The following is a 17877-nucleotide window of genomic DNA, read 5'->3' on the forward strand; positions in this document are numbered from 1 at the left end:
CGTTTTCCGGATTGAAACTCAAGCGATTTTCACTGGCGTCGAGCAGAAGAGTATGCAACCTGTTGACCTGTGGTTTCTCTTTGAATTTGTGTATGTTTTTTAAGGTTTAAATGAGCATTCATACAAATATTTTAGGGAAAAAGTCAGACAGGTGGGCCTTCAAAAATTGATCGGAGAAAGAAGTGGGCCCCGAAGAGAAAAAGGTTGAGAACCAGTGAAGAAGCTCACCAATGCGAGTAGGTGCCAGATCATTCAAACCTGTAACATTACTGTAAATGAACATCCAAATGCCACCCACACTGATTGGAATGACATTTAGATGACACTTTCCACTTAATATCAAAATAAACACAGATGAGAAATTGATCATGGTGAGAAAAAAGCAGTAAAGAAAACATAGCATCATCTTATCATAGCATTAAGATTATATTTGCACAAGCTCTGCAATTTAATAGCTCAATGTTGACAGATGAGGTCATTAAATTACATTGTTATAGTTTGCTTTTCTTAGCAGGTTTATTTCAGTCATCACTCAAAGTTTACATGCTTTGAGTAAATGTGCATTGTGCTTGCTGTGTTATAATCTTTGCAGCACAGTCATTCCCCAGAATCTTTTAAAGATGAATCAGTTTCTATATTTAATATAACTCCATATAAATAAATAATAATTAATAAAACTAACACCTTGCTCTGTCTACAAATACTATCATTTTTCAACCTTTTATTTATTTAATTCTGTTAAAAATGCTTTAAGGCGACATGGTGGCTCAGTGGTTAGCACTGTCGCCTCAAAGGAAGAAGGTTGCTGGTTTGAGTCCCAGCTGGGTCAGTTGGCATTTCTGTGTGGAGTTTGCATGTTCTCTTCCCTTGTTCCTTCATAAAATGCACCCAATCAATCCCACAATGCACAGTAATAACAAGTGTACAACACATGGACATTTAATAGCCCCTTTCACACATACAGACCTTTCCGGAAAATTACCGGTAATTTTCTGGAAAGGTCTGTATGTGTGAACAGTACCTTTTTGAAAATACCGGTAAATTCATTCCGGCAATTTTCCGGAAAGAGAAGTTGTAACTTCACCGGTGATTTTCTAGAATGCTGCGTTGTGTGAATGCAGAAGGAAGATTGCCGGAAAGAGCGCATTCATGTCTAGAACGAGCTGACGTAAGACGTCTACTTTAGCCAATCAGAACACTCAGACACATTTACATCCGCGCAGTTTATGAAAATAAAAGCCTTTGAATATTTTTTCAGACACATTTAGCTGCTAGATGTTAGTCAGATAACATTTCTATGTTCCTTCTTAATGCTGTGTAAAAACATTATTGATAAAATGCTTATGATAAACCGCTGTTTGTTTACCTTCAAGCTCTGACCCATGTGCATGTGAAGCAGCCGGTGAGCCCCAGCGCACACATATACGAAGTACATCTCGACATGCAAAAGTGTTCCTCCATTTGCTTTCATTGAAGTTGTTCACAATACTTATCCATCCTCAGAGTTTGTAATGTAGTCAAATGTTTACAAGTACAAGTGGAGCTGTTTAGAGTTCTCTGGTTAATGGTGTTAGAATTTACCCGTATTTTGTAATGGATGTGTGAATGCTCTTTTCCGGATAAAACAGCACTTTTTTGAATGTACCGGTAAAGTTGTTCCGGAAATTTTCCGGACATTTTCCGGATATTTACCGGTATCACTGCGTGAAAGGAGCTAATGCCTAGAGTACCCATAGTGCACTCTGAGAGTTTGACAGCATCCTTTCGATGTTAGTTTCTAAATTAAATTATTACGTAATTGTTCAATAACTGTTTGTACATGACAGAAATCAAGATGCTTTGTTTCTTTACTAATAGGTGCACTAAGTGCTCGAATAAACTCACTCGTTTTCATTCACTCCTACACTACCTGACAAAAGTCTTGTTGTCGATCCCAGTTGTAAGAGCAACAAACATTAACTTTTCTAGTTGATAATTTGGAAAATGGCAGAAGGTAGATTTTTCCTATGAATTATCAGTTGAACTGCATCCCAATCACCACAAATACCGCAGAAGACCTACTGGAGCCCGCATAGACCCAAGATTCAAGAAATCAGTCAAGTTTGGTGAAGGAAAAATCATGGTTTGGGGTTACATTCAGTATGGGGGCATCGAGAAATCTGCTAAGTGGATGGCAACATCAACAGCCTGAGGTATCAAGACATTTGTGCTGCACATTACATTACAAACCACAAGAGAGGGCAAATCCTTCAGCAGGACAGCGCTCCTTCTCATACTTCAGCCTCCACATCAAAGCTCCTAAAAGCAAAGAAGGTCAAGGAGCTCCAGGATTGGCCAGCCCAGTCACCAGACATGAACAATATTGAGCATGTCTGGGATAATATGTAGGAGGAGACATTCAAGATGAATCCAAAGAATCTTGATGAACTCTGGGAGTCCTGCAAGAACGCTTTCTTTGCTATTTCAGATGACTTTATTAATAAGTTATTAGAGTCATTGCAGAGATGTATGGATGCAGTCCTCCAAGCTTATGGGAGTCATACACAATATTCATTCTTTTTCCACTGCACCATGACTTTATATTCTGTACTGTACATTATTTCTGTTAAGTGACAAGACTTTTGTCTAAGCAAAGTCAGATCTTACTATCCTAATTAAATAATTAAAGATCAAGGCAGGATCATATTTTATTTTGGTAAAGTAAGTGTAATCTAGAGGTCTTTGCCTTTCATATAAGCCACATCTGATACCAAATGATCAACTATAAGTCAAGTTATTATTTGGTGTTCCTAAGACTTTGATAGGCGACAGGACTTTATACCAGGGGTTCCCAGACTTTTCAGGCCGCAACCCCCAAAATAACAACGCCAGTGACTTGCGACCCCCAATTTTCCCAGAGGGGGTTATAAATATACAAACCTTGCACGTAACGGTGCACACATACCAATAGCCCAAGTGGCAAGTCTATTCATCGTTTAATTTTGAAGAACACCACTCAGACCTTCCTTCATGTTCAGTTGTGGCCTGTATTTATTTTTAATATACGCGAGTGCCGTAAAGGTGTCAAAGTATAATCTGATGCTATAAAAGCAATGTGCTGCATCTGACACTATTGCTGTGTCTATAATATAATCGTAATCACATAATAACGTAATCACCTCAGGGGTTGCAAAAAAGAAATTTGAAAGGCTGATGGCTTTTTTTCATGTTGTTTTTTAATGTTTATTATCAACATGTTAACAATGTTACTATTAACTACTATTTTGTTCTCCAGTAGGTTGAACTGGAGGAAAACTTGAATAAAATTTGGTAATTCTAACAGTTTAATAAAATGAATTTGCTTTTTGGAAATCGGCAAGCGACCCCTACTCATTGTCCCGCCACCCCCCCAAGGGGTCCCGACCCCCACTTAGAGAACCACTGTATAATACTATATCAGTTATTATATTATATTATATTATATTATATTATATTATATTATATTATATTATATTATATTATATTATATTATATTATATTAGTGGACTAAAAAAGGCAATGACTTCAATAATAATAAATTATATAAATTAATAAATTATATATTATTTATAATAAATAAATAATAAAGGCTGAAATTCACTTTCCCAGAATTCCTGCCTGACACTTCACAATTAATTTAATGCTCTTTTGTTGATGTTAGTATGATTCTAATTTTTTCTTTTGTTATGTACATTAGAGTTTTATGTTAATTCTAATTTTGAATCTAAATTTAATTTTGATAAATATTGTTTATTGGATTTTTTTTTATTAATGTTTATTTATTTTATTTTATGTGTGTTAAAATAATGGTGTGTTGTAGTTGTATGAATGACACTGAGCACCTTCTATAGATTAGTATGTTTTTCTGCTTGGGAATGTTGTTTGTGATGAGCATTGGGTCATCATATGACTTTCTCATTCCCACATGCTTATGGCTGTGTTTTTGTTTTACTGTAAAATTTAACATGCTTTTGATGGTTTCTACGTATATTTTACGGTAAGATTCTAACAACCACAGCTGGCAGTTTTTACAGTAACTCTTATGAAATTTTTTATGAAGGTATAGGGACGATTTCGGATACAGCTTACAATTTTTACTGGCTTTGCATGATATTGAGTCATTCTAAAGTGACTGAAACCCTTCAACAGTCATAGCAAGAAAAGCGGTTTGTTTTATCTTTACAGTGTCACTAACTCATGCACAAATGCGTGAGAATACAGATTAATGCAGAGAATCTCGATGGGCAAACAATTCAACACTGTAGTGAATTGTTCACCAGTTCGGCCCTGAACCGATTAAAGATCTGCATCTCCACATACAAGGTCTCTGCGTTTAAGAGAATATGAACTGAGAGAACATGAGATTGATTCCTGTGATGCTCCAGGGACAGACGAGTCTTCGTTGAGGTCCAGCATTCTCCAGCCTCCGGCGCCTAGACTGCAGCTCTGCACAAGACGTTTGGCCAGTGGAGAAATAGTCATGCCCAACTGAGCCTGGTTTTTCTCGAGGTTTTTTAATTCTTCACTTTCGCCAATTGGTGAAGTTTTTTCCCCGCCGCTGTCACCACGGGCTTGCATAGCATGATCTGTAGAGCTACGCAACAATGGATTTGCTCTTCAGTGTTTGGACTCTCAGTAGTGATTATTTAACCACACTGAACTGAACTAAACTGAACTGAACTTAAACACTGAAAACTGAACTACACTGTTTAAATATAGTATGATCTTCTATGTGAAGCTGCTTTGACACAATCTACATTATAAAAGCACCATACAAATAAAGGTAAATTGAATTGAACCGAAAACCATGCAGAAACCATATAGCTCTCAAAACTCAAAAGAATCGACAAATCTTTGCTAATGAGCATGTTGTGTGGACCGAGAATTAGTCCAAACTTTTCAATTCAATTCATCTTTATTTCTATAGCACTTTAACAATGTGTTAAAAGCAGCTTAAGATAGAAGGTCTAGTGAATTGAAACTGTATCAGTCCAGTTTTCATAGTTGAAGTTCAATTTAGTTCAGTTCGGTGTTTTTTAATGATCACTGCTGAAAGTCCAAACACTGAAGAGCAAATCCATCAATGCATAGCTCCACAAGTCCAGTGAAAGATATATAAAACATTTTTTTTTGCGAGTTCGTTATTTGACATGTAGAACGTAGGGAAGGCGTCCACAAAGAGAGACACTGCATCACTGCTAAAGATCATGGGTGTTTACAGCGGTTTGACTGATAAATATGAATTTGTAGCTAAATTGTTAGCAGTGCACCAAACAGCAATTCCTATTGTTACATCATTGTTTACATCCTCGCTGCAACATATCGTTAACGCTAGAAACTGTGCATGTAATTGAACAATTTTAACAAATAAAAATACGTTGGTTGGAGGAGTTTTTAACTGAATCCAGCACTGAACTGCTAGAGATTCTGGAAGTTCTCCTTTGTCAAATGCTAGCTATATATATATATATATATATATATATATATATATATATATATATATATATATATATATATATATATATATATATTATTATTATTCTCTGGATCATAGTTAATATTAAGTTGTAAGCACTTCTCTCTTTGTGTCATGTCCTTTGGAAGCCCAAATACAGAAACAGAACAAGCTCTGTGGAAATGGCAGCGTTTGGACATTTTAGCTTTCTCTGCTATAACGTTACAGCGCCTCTGGCCATGCCCCTTCGCTGTGCGGGGTGTACGCACGTGGCGAATGCTGGTGACCTGAAGCATTTGTGATCTCACTAGCCCAGATGTATTTTTTTGTAGTTCCCAAACTTCGTTCGCTGTAGGCTTTGCTAAGCTAACTCTGTAAAAGCCAATGTCTCACTTTGCATTGAACTTTGAGCGTAACATTCAGAGATGCTGTTTATGTTCACACAGCTACATTACACATCAACTAAAGTTTAAAATATGATATTTTAGTGGACCACCCCTTTAAAGGATAAAAGAAAGTTTTAAATATTTGGGTTCAATGGGAAACATAATGTTTGCTGTCTAAATTTAAATTTGAACCAAAGACCAAAGTCAGTTTGGATAAAAGTGTCTGTCAATTAATTAAATGTACATTTAAATGTAAAATGCATGTAGGATTTTTTTACATTCATAATTAAAATACTCGTCATTAAGTATGCATGAATGAGCATTCATCAAATGAGTGAACATAGTCATAAAATACTAGTCAAACTATAATCAGATGACATCATGTGCTGTTTTAAAGAGTGGAAGAGACAGACACTTAGCTGGAGCTCTGTCAAGAGTCTTCAAAACAAAGTTTAAAAAACTGAACCGCATGGCTATTTTCAAGCTGTCGATGTTGTTCCTTTGGGATAAATTGTACATTTTTGAAACACCTTCAGTAAATTACTAAATTGCTGTGGTTGTTGACAATACGTCATAGGTCCCAGCAAGGCGGATGCGATGCGCATTCATCAACAATCGAGAAGTAAATTACTATTTGGACACAGCTTCTCTGTCATTCATTCCAATTCTCCCTCTCTTTCACCCTTAATGGCTTCTTCTTCACAACAGCTGCATTTGTCACTCTTTGCCATGACATCATAACTCATTTTAAAGGCCTCTGACATCATTTTTATCCTTTTTTCCCACTGGCTTTTTCTCTGTGTTAATTGTCACAAGTGCAAATAAATAAACAAACAGCATTTCCACTAAGAACTGCATTTACTTGTGCCAAGGACTATAGTAGGCTTGGATGGAAAATGAAAGGGGGGAAATGAAAAGGGGAGGGGAGGAGTGTGTGAGTGTGAGAGAGAGAGAGAGAGAGAGAGAGAGAGAGAGAGAGAGAGAGAGAGAGAGAGAGAGAGAGAGAGAGAGAGAGAGAGAGAGAGAGAGAGAGAGAGAGAGAGAGAGCCTGGTGGCCACGGCAGGTTTTAATCAGGAACAAGATGCCTGTAATGAGATCACTATTTCCTTGCATGCAGATTGATGTCATGTGAAGTTTTGTGCTGCAATGAGACATGCAGAGAGAGAGCGCGAGGCGGGCATGTGCACGCGCACACAAACAACAACGCACATTTACTCCAAGCACGCACACGTAAAAGACACATACATAAATACGCACACGGAAAGCATCCGTTTTCAGTTTCAAAGTCAAACGGGTTCGGCCAATAAAAGGCCTCATTCATTCAGTCTGGCAAAATGTACACATTTAGCCACCATCTGACATGTAGAAATAACATACACGGGGAAAAGAAACACAGAGAGCTTTTTAGAAAAAGCTATAAGGGATAAAAAGGCACAGGCTGCGGTGTATACTTTGCATTAACGTCCATGTAAATGTATAAGCCACATGTCATATTTAATCTGCGGCTCGCATGTGTGCGCATGCTTGAACTTATTTCTGTATGTTTGTGTGCGCGAGGCGAGCTCCGGAGGTCCAAACAAACTTGTCGGAAAAACCTAACAGAGTGCCAATAAGCGCATGCAAATGAGCGCGCTGCCTACCCACCGACATATGTGTCCAATGAAAGGTGAATGGCCCTCCTGTCTATACTTTCCTCACAATCAGCCATGATGTCACCATGAACCCTCTCTGAACCGACCTCTGTCAAAAAACATTTCGCTCTCTCCCTCTCCTTCGCTTCTCATTTTCCACCTTTCCCTATTGCACTCACCAGGCTGCCTCCCTCCAGTCCGAATTCTTTTGGTGAAACCACATTTTTTCTTTCTTCTTTTCATTCGCTTCTTTCCCTTCATGCCCCCCTTCAACTCTCCCTCTCTCTCTCCCTTTCGTTTTCTGATCCAGGCGCATTCTGTCCCGAGCTCTCTCGCTCTAATTGAATCAACACAAGCGAAGCCCACTGCCAAAAGTACCAGGATGTTCTGATTAAGATGGACTTTGTTTTAAAGGTGGCCTGTTCATGGCGCGGATGGGTATAAAGCAAGGGTGGAAGAACAGAGCATATGGCTAAAAAACACAAATATTGGGAAAGGAAGTCGCTAAAAGACGGACAGAGAGCGAGGAGAAATAAAGGAAGGAGCTGGAGAGGGGCTGGAGGGGGCAGCGGGAGAAGCTGCCTGATCCACATATGGAAGCAATTCTGTAATTGCGGCAAAACTTTGTGCTCGGGAGGAAAGGTCCACTTCTCCATACTTTCTCCTTAGCAAATAAAACTGCCATTGTACGCTGAAAAAGAAAATACTTTGTAACAATGTTGACTCGGATTTTGCAAGTAAATTTCAGAGCCAATTAATTAACGAAGCGATGACAAACAACCCTCTGATTTAAACGTGATATTTCTAAGTAGAAAGTTATTGGATTCAACAGGCCTGTTTACACTTGGGACGTTAACAATAGTACGACATAGTTATATCAATCGTTCTAAATTTAAACGAAACCACACCTATTGGACAAAATATGATATTTTTCTGGATAATGGACAACAATGAGAACCCGTTTTGCTTTAAAGCATCACATGACAAATGTAGCACTTCACCTTTTATGCTTAAGCAAGGTATATGCATACAGTGTGCTTTAAATGACATAATTAGCAGAATGTGCATGCTACAAACATTTGTTATATTTAAAGCCCAAAGTATACTTTACCTTTTATGCATGCAAAAAGATTCAGCATGCAGTGAGTGTGATGGACATTTTGTCATCTAAAGAGAAAACACATTTATTGTATGCATACAATTAGGTTTTGTAACTGTAGGCACATGCACATTTAAATTTTTGTAGTAAATAATTTATTCCAAAAGCCATTTAAAGAGCCCATATTATGGGTTTTTGAAAATGCCCTTCCATGTAGTGTGTAACACAGCTCTAAGTGAAGTGAAATATCCAGCTAAGGCTTAAATCTGTAAATGTATAGTGTTTAAAACTATTGATTCATCTATAAAAGAGTCGACTCATAGTGCTTCAAACGAGTCGTCTTGATAACGAGTCATTAGGTGTTTCGCGATGACGCAGCTACGAAACACAAGTAGTTGGGCGCGCAAACCCGGGAGATTTGAAACCTGCGGCCCCGCCCACTAACAGAAAAAAAAGTCTGACACACACACACACACACACACACAGACAGACACCGGTCGAATGAAGTCACGCTGTGCAGATGGATATTATTGAGTCTAATTAAAGAGGAAACCTCAGCATTATAGCCCAGCCTTGAGCAGCTCTGAGTGCTTCTGAAAACTATATGCTTTCAAAGAAGACTTCATCAGTTTGTTAAAGGAAGGATCAGTGAAGACTGTCTGAACATGGATCAGTGCATCATGGATCAGTTTCTTCCCCCATTTCACCAGTGTAAGTACGTGCGATTAAAATTATTGCCTCGTTTACTCTATCTTGCAAATGATGTATTTAGTTGTGTTTTGTTACTTGTAACCGTGTGTGCTGTATCAGGTTAACTCTTTATATTCTCATATCGCGTGTAAAGCCACGTTGAAAACGCGACGCGTGCCGCTTTGATTACGGATCGTCAGCTGTTTACACACATGCAACGGTCAAGTAATGTGTGTGTGTGTGTGTGTGTGTGTCTCCCCGTGTGTGTAACGCACAGGTATTCGCGGATATAACTGAGCGCCGCGCCGCCTCAATTCAGCCGCTCATTTATGGACACGCCGGCCCTGTGTGTGTGTGTCTCCTCGTGTGTGTAACGCACGGGTAGTCGCGGATATAACTGAGCGCCGCACCGCCTCAATTCAGCCGCTCCTTTATGGACGCGCCGGCCCTGTGTGTGTGTGTAACGCACGGGTATTCGCGGATATAACCGAGCGCCGCGCCGCCTCAATTCAGCCGCTCATTTATGGACGCGCCGGCCCTGTGTGTGTGTGTCTCCTCGTGTGTGCAACGCACGGGTATTCGCGGATATAACTGAGCGCCGCGCCGCCTCAATTCAGCCGCTCCTTTATGGACGCGCCGGCCCTGTGTGTGTGTGTGTGTAACGCACGGGTATTCGCGGATATAACTGAGCGCCGCGCCCTCTCTATTCAGCCGCTCATTTATGGACGCGCAGGCCCTTTGTGTGTGTGTGTGTGAAAAGAGTAAGAAGACTGTGACTAGGAGGCTAGGAGATCTCCTCGCCAGTTCTTGGACTTTTTGCTCAATAAAATAGTTCGTCGTCAGTATTTTCTAGTCCATCGTCTGTGTTTACATTCACCCACTGGCAGCCAAAATCCACTGTGAAGCGTGTATGCACTGTGACTACTTTTATATTGTAGATTAGCAGCTGGGCATTTCACTCTGTCTCGCGCTGAAGCCTGTCACTGTCGACCAATCGCAGCAGGCTGCCATTGGTCCAATCAGCGCAGATTAGCTTCGCGCTGAGGATGGGTTTGGGAACAAATGAATCGCTGAACGATTCATATCGGAGTCGCTGGGATAATTAGGTAAAAATAAATGCAGATTATAAGACCATCAAAGTGTTGTTTGACCTTGCATGCATATTAGACTGTTGTTGGAGACCCTTACAACCTAAATATGACCCTATTTCATGTATAATATGGGCTCTTTAAATAATGCACATTTGATTTCAGCACTACTTAGTTTGTCCACAAGGTGTCAATACTGAACAGAGCAAAAAAGAATGACAGCAACAAAACAGCAACAAACTACTGAAGACAGCAAAAACAATAAAAACCAGTGCCAACGGATGGATGTCACTGAAATGGTAACTTTTGTTTGTTTAGATTGTAATATATAAACAAATGTGTACCTCTATCGTACCAATATGGACCCTTTAGGTAGAAATATTTGTAAAAATGTACCATTAAAATGACAAGCATTGTATCTTAATTTCTGAGTATTTCTTGAGTGTATAAGGGGATTAAATAAGGTCCACACTTCAGTTTTAAACTCAACATCTTTATCACTTAAAACCAGAGTTGGGTGTAATGCGTTCCACAGTAAGGCCTTACTGTATTCTAATAACATTTCTGAGGAAGGCAGTATTGTAATGAATTACATTTTTAATTTGTTTACTGTTATTAAAGTCAATGTAATCATGTTACTTACGTGACAAATATAGTTTTTAGAAGAAAAAATGCTTCTTGTAAATAACGTTTTCCGCTGCAACGGCAGTTAATAAGCATGCGCTTTTAAATAGCTGGAGAACGCGAGCTGAAATAGGTGCTGACTAGAGTGGCTGCTTCTTCAAGTGGAAATACAGACATTACTTTGATTTCACTGAGCATAAAACAAAAATATTGCTGTGAAATGCAGTCTCTGAAGAACTTTCGACTGCTTTTAACTCAACCAACAACTTGTTCAAGCACTTGTACTTGAATAGAAAGCCTTCTACCACAATACTCGTCACCAAGAAGGACACCAGTGCAAAAAAACAACAGCAAAACAAAAGAAACACGGCGGTCCAACTTAGCCTAAACAGACTAAATTGAATGTTTGTGCAGGATTGGCAGTAAAGGTACCTTCTAAATGTGAGGAGAAGCGTAGCTGCTTATGGGGTCATTCACATATTTGCGCACGCAAGTTCGTTATTTCCAATGGAGGCGTGCGGCTTGAGCACACATATTAGGAGCGCATATTGCACGCTCACATTTGCCAGGCACACCAGTTGAAAACCATGAGTCACGCGGCAAGAACTGAGCAATCAGCTTCATGATTTGTATGAAATAAACACGTTTCAGTAGACTAATTACCTCAGACAAACACAGAACACCAAACACTGCAAGGCTTTTGCATACTATGAATGTCAATGGTTACAGGTAACCAGTTTTCTTTTGGAACAAGTGAATGATGAGAGAATTTTAAGTATTGGGCGAACATATTTTGAATATGTCAAGCTGCTGTGATTAACTCATTGTAATGTTTTTCAGTGAATATTAAATCACTCAAAGAGCTGCAGTTTGTTGTGTATTTTTATAGGTATATTTTATATGTTTTAAAAGTAACTTCAATGTAAAGTAATTAGTAATCTGATTACTTTTTACATTAAGTAATTAGTAATGTAATCAAATTTTTGTAGTCAGTAATTTGTAATCGATTACTTTTTTAAAGTAACTTACCCAACACTGCTTATAACTTTTGAAGAATTAAGAAAAACAGATACTGAACAAGGATCAATCTTTTAGATCACATTTGTTGAACGCCTTTATTTACAAAAACTATCAGATAGAGTATACTTTAAGACTATTCAACTGCGCACGTTTGCTAACATAAGTATACTTTGGGCTTTAGAATAAACAGAACAACTGTGCATTAGTGTTGACACTAGCTATTTTATATTTCTCTATTTACTTTAAAAAGTTTAATTTGAAAATATATTTTATATAGGTGGACAAACTGAATATTCACAAAAGTCAGAGCACCAGAAGACTACTGTTACCAAACTAGAATAGACACAATTTTAAAAAGAAAAAAATTCCCTCATAGATATCTGACAAATAAAAGTAATAAACTATTAAAAAGCAAAACGTTGAAAACATGTTGTCAAAAGTCATAAATCATGACAGAAAGTCCTTCACATTCTGAAAGCCTCAAAAACGTAGCATCTAAACTTTCCACTATACATCCTCTTCACTATGCTATAGTGTCCTTTGCATAACATAGAGCTCGGTATAAACTTGTTAAATTGCTCATCAGCCTCAGAGAATCTGGCATGACTTCACATACAGAGATCTTTCAATAAAAGAGCGAAAGAGTTTGAGCAGGTAAGTGTTGGTGGGCAGGAGAGAGCAACAGAAGATGACAGACACTGATGGCTGTCTGCTTAGCCCGAGGCACAAGGTGTTTCTACTGTGTGCGTGTTGGCAGCAGCCCCTGTTCGGTTCCCAAACACTGCCGCTCTCCCTATGTAATTATCGCCGTGCCCTGCCATAACATGTTCCTCTGTGCGCGAGTCGCCCACAGTCATGGGTTCATAGCCGTGGAACAGAGCTCCAAATTTAACACAGCCAATTAACCCTGGCAACTGTCAAAACAGCACAGAAACAGGGTTTAGGTAAGGCGCCGCGTTCTGTACGAATTATTTCGCACTTGTGAGAGATGTATCATTTCAATCAACATGTCAAGCACGCAAGCAGTAATCAAGCTTTTTATAAGGATTCAGGAAATAAGAGAAAACAAATGCAAGCAAGAATGTTCATGACTGACTTTGATTGAGTTCTTCTCAATATCCAAATAATGGCCTTCACTTTTAAAGTCAAGCTCATGATAATATTGGCATATTTTTGATTTCATATACACATTAGCAGCCATGTTGTGCGTGTTTGGAGAGTGAACATGTAATATAAAGAGGACTGAAGAAAAATAGAAAGGGAGGCTTGTAAATTTGGTCTGTTGGTGTGTCCTTATGCTAAATTTAGATTTGAAGTGAAAGGGTTTAAGAGTTACTTCTTGTTTTAAAGCAACATCTAGTGGTCAAAGTTGGAAGTACAACATAAAACCACAACATCACTGTTCCTCAAACTGTGGCTACAGTGCTTTAGTATTGAGTTGGACTCTTTTTTACTATATTATACCGCTTTAATTCTTCTTCAAGAGTTTACACTTAGCTGATGATTGAAAATAAAGCAGGGCAGCATGCTGGCGCAGTGGGTAGCACAATCGCCTCACAGGTGAATTGAGTAAAATAAATTGGCTGTAGTGAATGTGTGTGAATGTAAGACATACCTGCCAACATTTGTTTCAGAAAATCCGGAAGTTTTCCGGGAGACAGAACAATACGGGAGATGGGTCTGAAATACGGGAGACTCCCGGGAAAAACTGGAGTGTTGGTAGGTATGATGTAAGAGTGTATGGGTGTTTCCTGGTGTTGGGTTTTGGCTGAAAGGGCATCGCTGCGTATAAACATATGCTGAATAAGTTGGCGGTTCATTCCGCTGTGGTGACCCTAAATTAATAAAGGGATCAAACCGAAAAGAAAATGAATGAATGAATGATAAAACTTGTTTGGCATGCTGTCCCAGGAGAGAGCCCTTAGCTTATGAAATCCTTGAGCCCTGGGCTCCCTCCCATTTCCAGGGCGAGAGGGGAGTTTGAGCTTAGGTAGATCTCGATAAACTCCCCCGACTTATTTCTGACTAATGACAGATATAGGGATAGCTAAGGAGAGATGTACGGCTTGCTAAGAGCTTGGCTCTGCGCTTCGCGCTTGAACCCCTAATAATAATAATAATAATATTAATAATTTCTTACAATTATATAGCGCTTTTCTAGACACTCAAAGCACTTTACAAAATGAGGAGAATCTCCTCATCCACCACCAGTGTGTAGCATCCACCTGGATGATAAGACGCCAGCCATATTGCGCCAGAACGCACACCACACACCAGATGACTGGGGGAGAGGAGACAGAAGCTGCGTCCCAAATGGCACACTATGCACTTATGCACTATGCACTTGCAAGAGTGATGAAGCCATTTATAATATAGGGATGGTTAGGAGGCCATGATGGACAGAGGCTAACGGTTATATCCCTACTATTTTTTTCGAAGGATATCCTGGGACTTTTAATGACCACAGAGAGTCGGGACCTCGGTTTATCAGAAAGAGCTACGAGGCAACAGTGCTAATCACTGGGCCGCCGTGTCGCCCATCTAGAAAGAAGGGAGCAGGGGTGGATTTAGTGATTTAGGGGGTCCAAAGCAACTCCAGCCATGGGGCCCCAAGTCCTGTAATGCACCCTTTCTACTTTTATTTAATATCACTCATCTTCTTTTCTACATTTTGTCTTAAGCTTCATATTTTAAATAGTTAGATTCCTTAAAATGAATATACAACTAAAAATAATAAACATTTACACATATACATTATATATATATATATATATATATATATATATATATATATATATATATATATATATATATATATATATATATATATTATTTTTTTAATATAAATTTGACAGCTGGACTGCTCCATGATTGTGGGGGTGGGGGATATTTGTTTTCATCATCACATTATTACATAACATTACATTCTAATAATAATGTTCATTCATTCATTCATTTTTTTTTTTTGGCTTAGTCCCTTTATTAATCCGGGGTCGTCACAGCAGAATGAACCGGCAACCTATCCAGTATATGTTTTATGCAGCGGATGCCCTTCCAGCCACAACCCATCTCTGGGAAACATCCATACACACTCACACCCATACACTACGGCCAATTTAGCCTTCCCAATTCACCTATACCGCATGTCTTTGGACTGTGGGGGAAACCAGAGCACCCGGAGGAAACCCACCTGAACATGCAAACTCCCCACAGAAAGCCAACTGACCCAGCCGAGGCTCGAAGCAACGACCTTCTTGCTGTGAGGCGACAGCACTACCTACTGCACCATTGCATTGCCCCCAAATGAAGGAATTCAAAGAGCTTACAGCACCTGGTATTCCCAGGCGGTCTCCCATCCAAGTACTAACCAGGCCTAACCCTGCTTTACAGGGTTGCAGATGAGATCAGGCATTCCCAGGGTGGTGTGGCCGTAAGCACTTCACAGTCTTAAAGCATATTTCTAAATAAATAAATAAAAAAGATTATATTGTGACAAAGGGTGAAGTGGTGGCGCAGTGGGTAGCACGTTCGCCTCACAGCAAAAATGTCGCTGGTTCGAGCCTTGGCTGGTTCAGTTGGCATTTCTTTTTTTGCATGTTCTCCACGTGTTCGTGTGGGTTTCCTCCAGGTGCTCCGGTTTCCCCACAAGTCCAAAGACATGTGGCATAGGTAAATTGGGTAGGCTAAATTGTCAGTAGTGTATGAGTGTGTATGGATGTTTCCCAGTGATCATTCCGCTGTGGTGAAAGGGACTAAGCCGAAAGAAAATGAATGAATGAATGAATAATGTGTGACAAACATTAGCCATTTATTTTACCAGAGTGAAATGATTGTTCCTACAGAAACAGGCATTTTCGTCCATTTATCACAAGAGGCCGCTGTTTTCCTGCTCTTTCATTTGTACAGGACTGAAAGGGTCCATACTGGTACCTCAAAAAGTATATATTAGTACCTAAAAATTTAAGTGGTACACTTTGTACTTTTTAAGTAGTAATATGTACCTCTGAGGTATTAATATGGACCTTTAAGGTACAAATTTGTACCTTTTGAAAAGGTACCACCCCAGTGACAGCTCGCGTACCTTTATTTCTGAGAGTGTAGGGCCATGGAGAATCTGCAGACATTTGTTGCTATTTTTCCAGAGAATTTTGTGGAAAATCTGCAGATTTATGTGGAATATATATATATATATATAAAAACTTTACAAACTATTGTAAATAAATCTAATAATAATATGAACATTTTGATATTGCTATTATTATATCACAATAATATTACTGAAATTAATTTAAAAGCTGAATAAATATAAATTTACAAACATTTACACAAGTAAATACATAGACTCAATGATAAGCTAAAAATCTGTGGAAATCTGCAGATTTCTGCAAGCTCAGATTCTATGTGGGTCTAGTCATAACCTTTGATGTCAATGGTTGCAGGTTTTCAGCTTTCCTAAAAATATCTAGTTTTGTGTTTAACAGAATATAGAATCTTATATAGATTTAAAACCACTTAAGGGAGAGAGTAAATGATGAGTAAATTTTCATTTTTGGGTGAATTATCCTTTAAAAATAAGTATCAATAAGCACATACTTTCATTGAAGTGTAAAAAAACTAAGTACAGTAAACGTGTACACTAGATATCAGACAAGGAAGTACAAGAGCTGTCATCCTAATGCAAATGGCTAATTACACAAATGTTTTTTGTTTTTGTTTTTTTTGCTCCAGCAGGTTTTTATTGTTTTATTGTCTGTTTTTTTAACCTCCTTGAACTGAAATATATATATATATATATATATATATATATATATATATATATATATATATATATATATATATATTATTATTATTATTATTATTTATTTATAATATTATGATTAATTATTAGCCTCATTTATTTTTTCCCCAATTTCTGTTTGACGGGGAGAAGATATATATATATTTTCATTTCTAATAACTGATTTATTTTATTTTTGCTATGATAACAGTAAATAATATTTGACTAGATATTTTTCAAGACACTTCTATACAGCTTAAAGTGACATTTAAAAGCTTAACTAGGTTAACTATGCAGGTTAGGGTAATTAGGCAAGTTATTGTATAACGATGGTTTGTTCTGTAGACTATCAAAAAAATATAGCTTAAAGGGGCTTATAATTATGACCTGAAAATTTTTTTAAAAAATTTTAAACTGCTTTTATTCTAGCCGAAATCTTTATTCTATCCTTGCTCTGTTAAACATAATTTGTGAAATATTTAAAAGGAGGGCTAATAATTCTGACTTTAACTATATATATATATATATATATATATATATATATATATATATATATATATATATATATATATATATATATATATATATATATATATATATATATGAAAAACAGAATTTACATTTTTGGGTGAACCAACTCTTTAACTAGCACATGGATAGCCTGAAAACAATTACATTCAAACCAAAATTATCTGTACAATAAATGTATTCTTTACATAAAGCTAAAGTATGCTATAAACTGAATACATGTTTTTTATTACATTAAGGAAAATTGTCAGTTGTTTTGGCAGTTCTGTATGTAATTGTTATTGATTCGAATATTTGCTAGCCAAAACCACGCTTTGATATTGTGTTGTTTTATATGTTTTGCATGTTACAAGTGTCGGTTTTCCTCATGCAAGCCCTGAGTCTGACTCAGTGTTTCACTCACATGTTGAAAGAGGTTTTAAAAGAAGCGCGCATCAGCAGTCACGCAGAGCCCCGCCTGCTGTCCATGTGCATGCAAGCTGTGTTTTACATAAAATGTGTGTCAGTGGGACAGCGCTTTCCACGGCACATGCAGAGGGCACATGCAGAGTGGCTTTACA

At 38.0% G+C, this 17877-nt stretch overlaps 1 pseudogene; it reads right to left on the reverse strand.

The window, feature by feature from the left end:
* Positions 1-15331: 15331 nt before the first annotated feature.
* Positions 15332-15448, reverse strand: LOC130217868 (5S ribosomal RNA; annotated as a pseudogene).
* Between the last annotated feature and the right edge of the window lie 2429 nt (positions 15449-17877).

The sequence above is a fragment of the Danio aesculapii genome, chromosome 23, assembly GCF_903798145.1.
Source record: "Danio aesculapii chromosome 23, fDanAes4.1, whole genome shotgun sequence".
Classification (NCBI taxonomy): domain Eukaryota; kingdom Metazoa; phylum Chordata; class Actinopteri; order Cypriniformes; family Danionidae; genus Danio; species Danio aesculapii.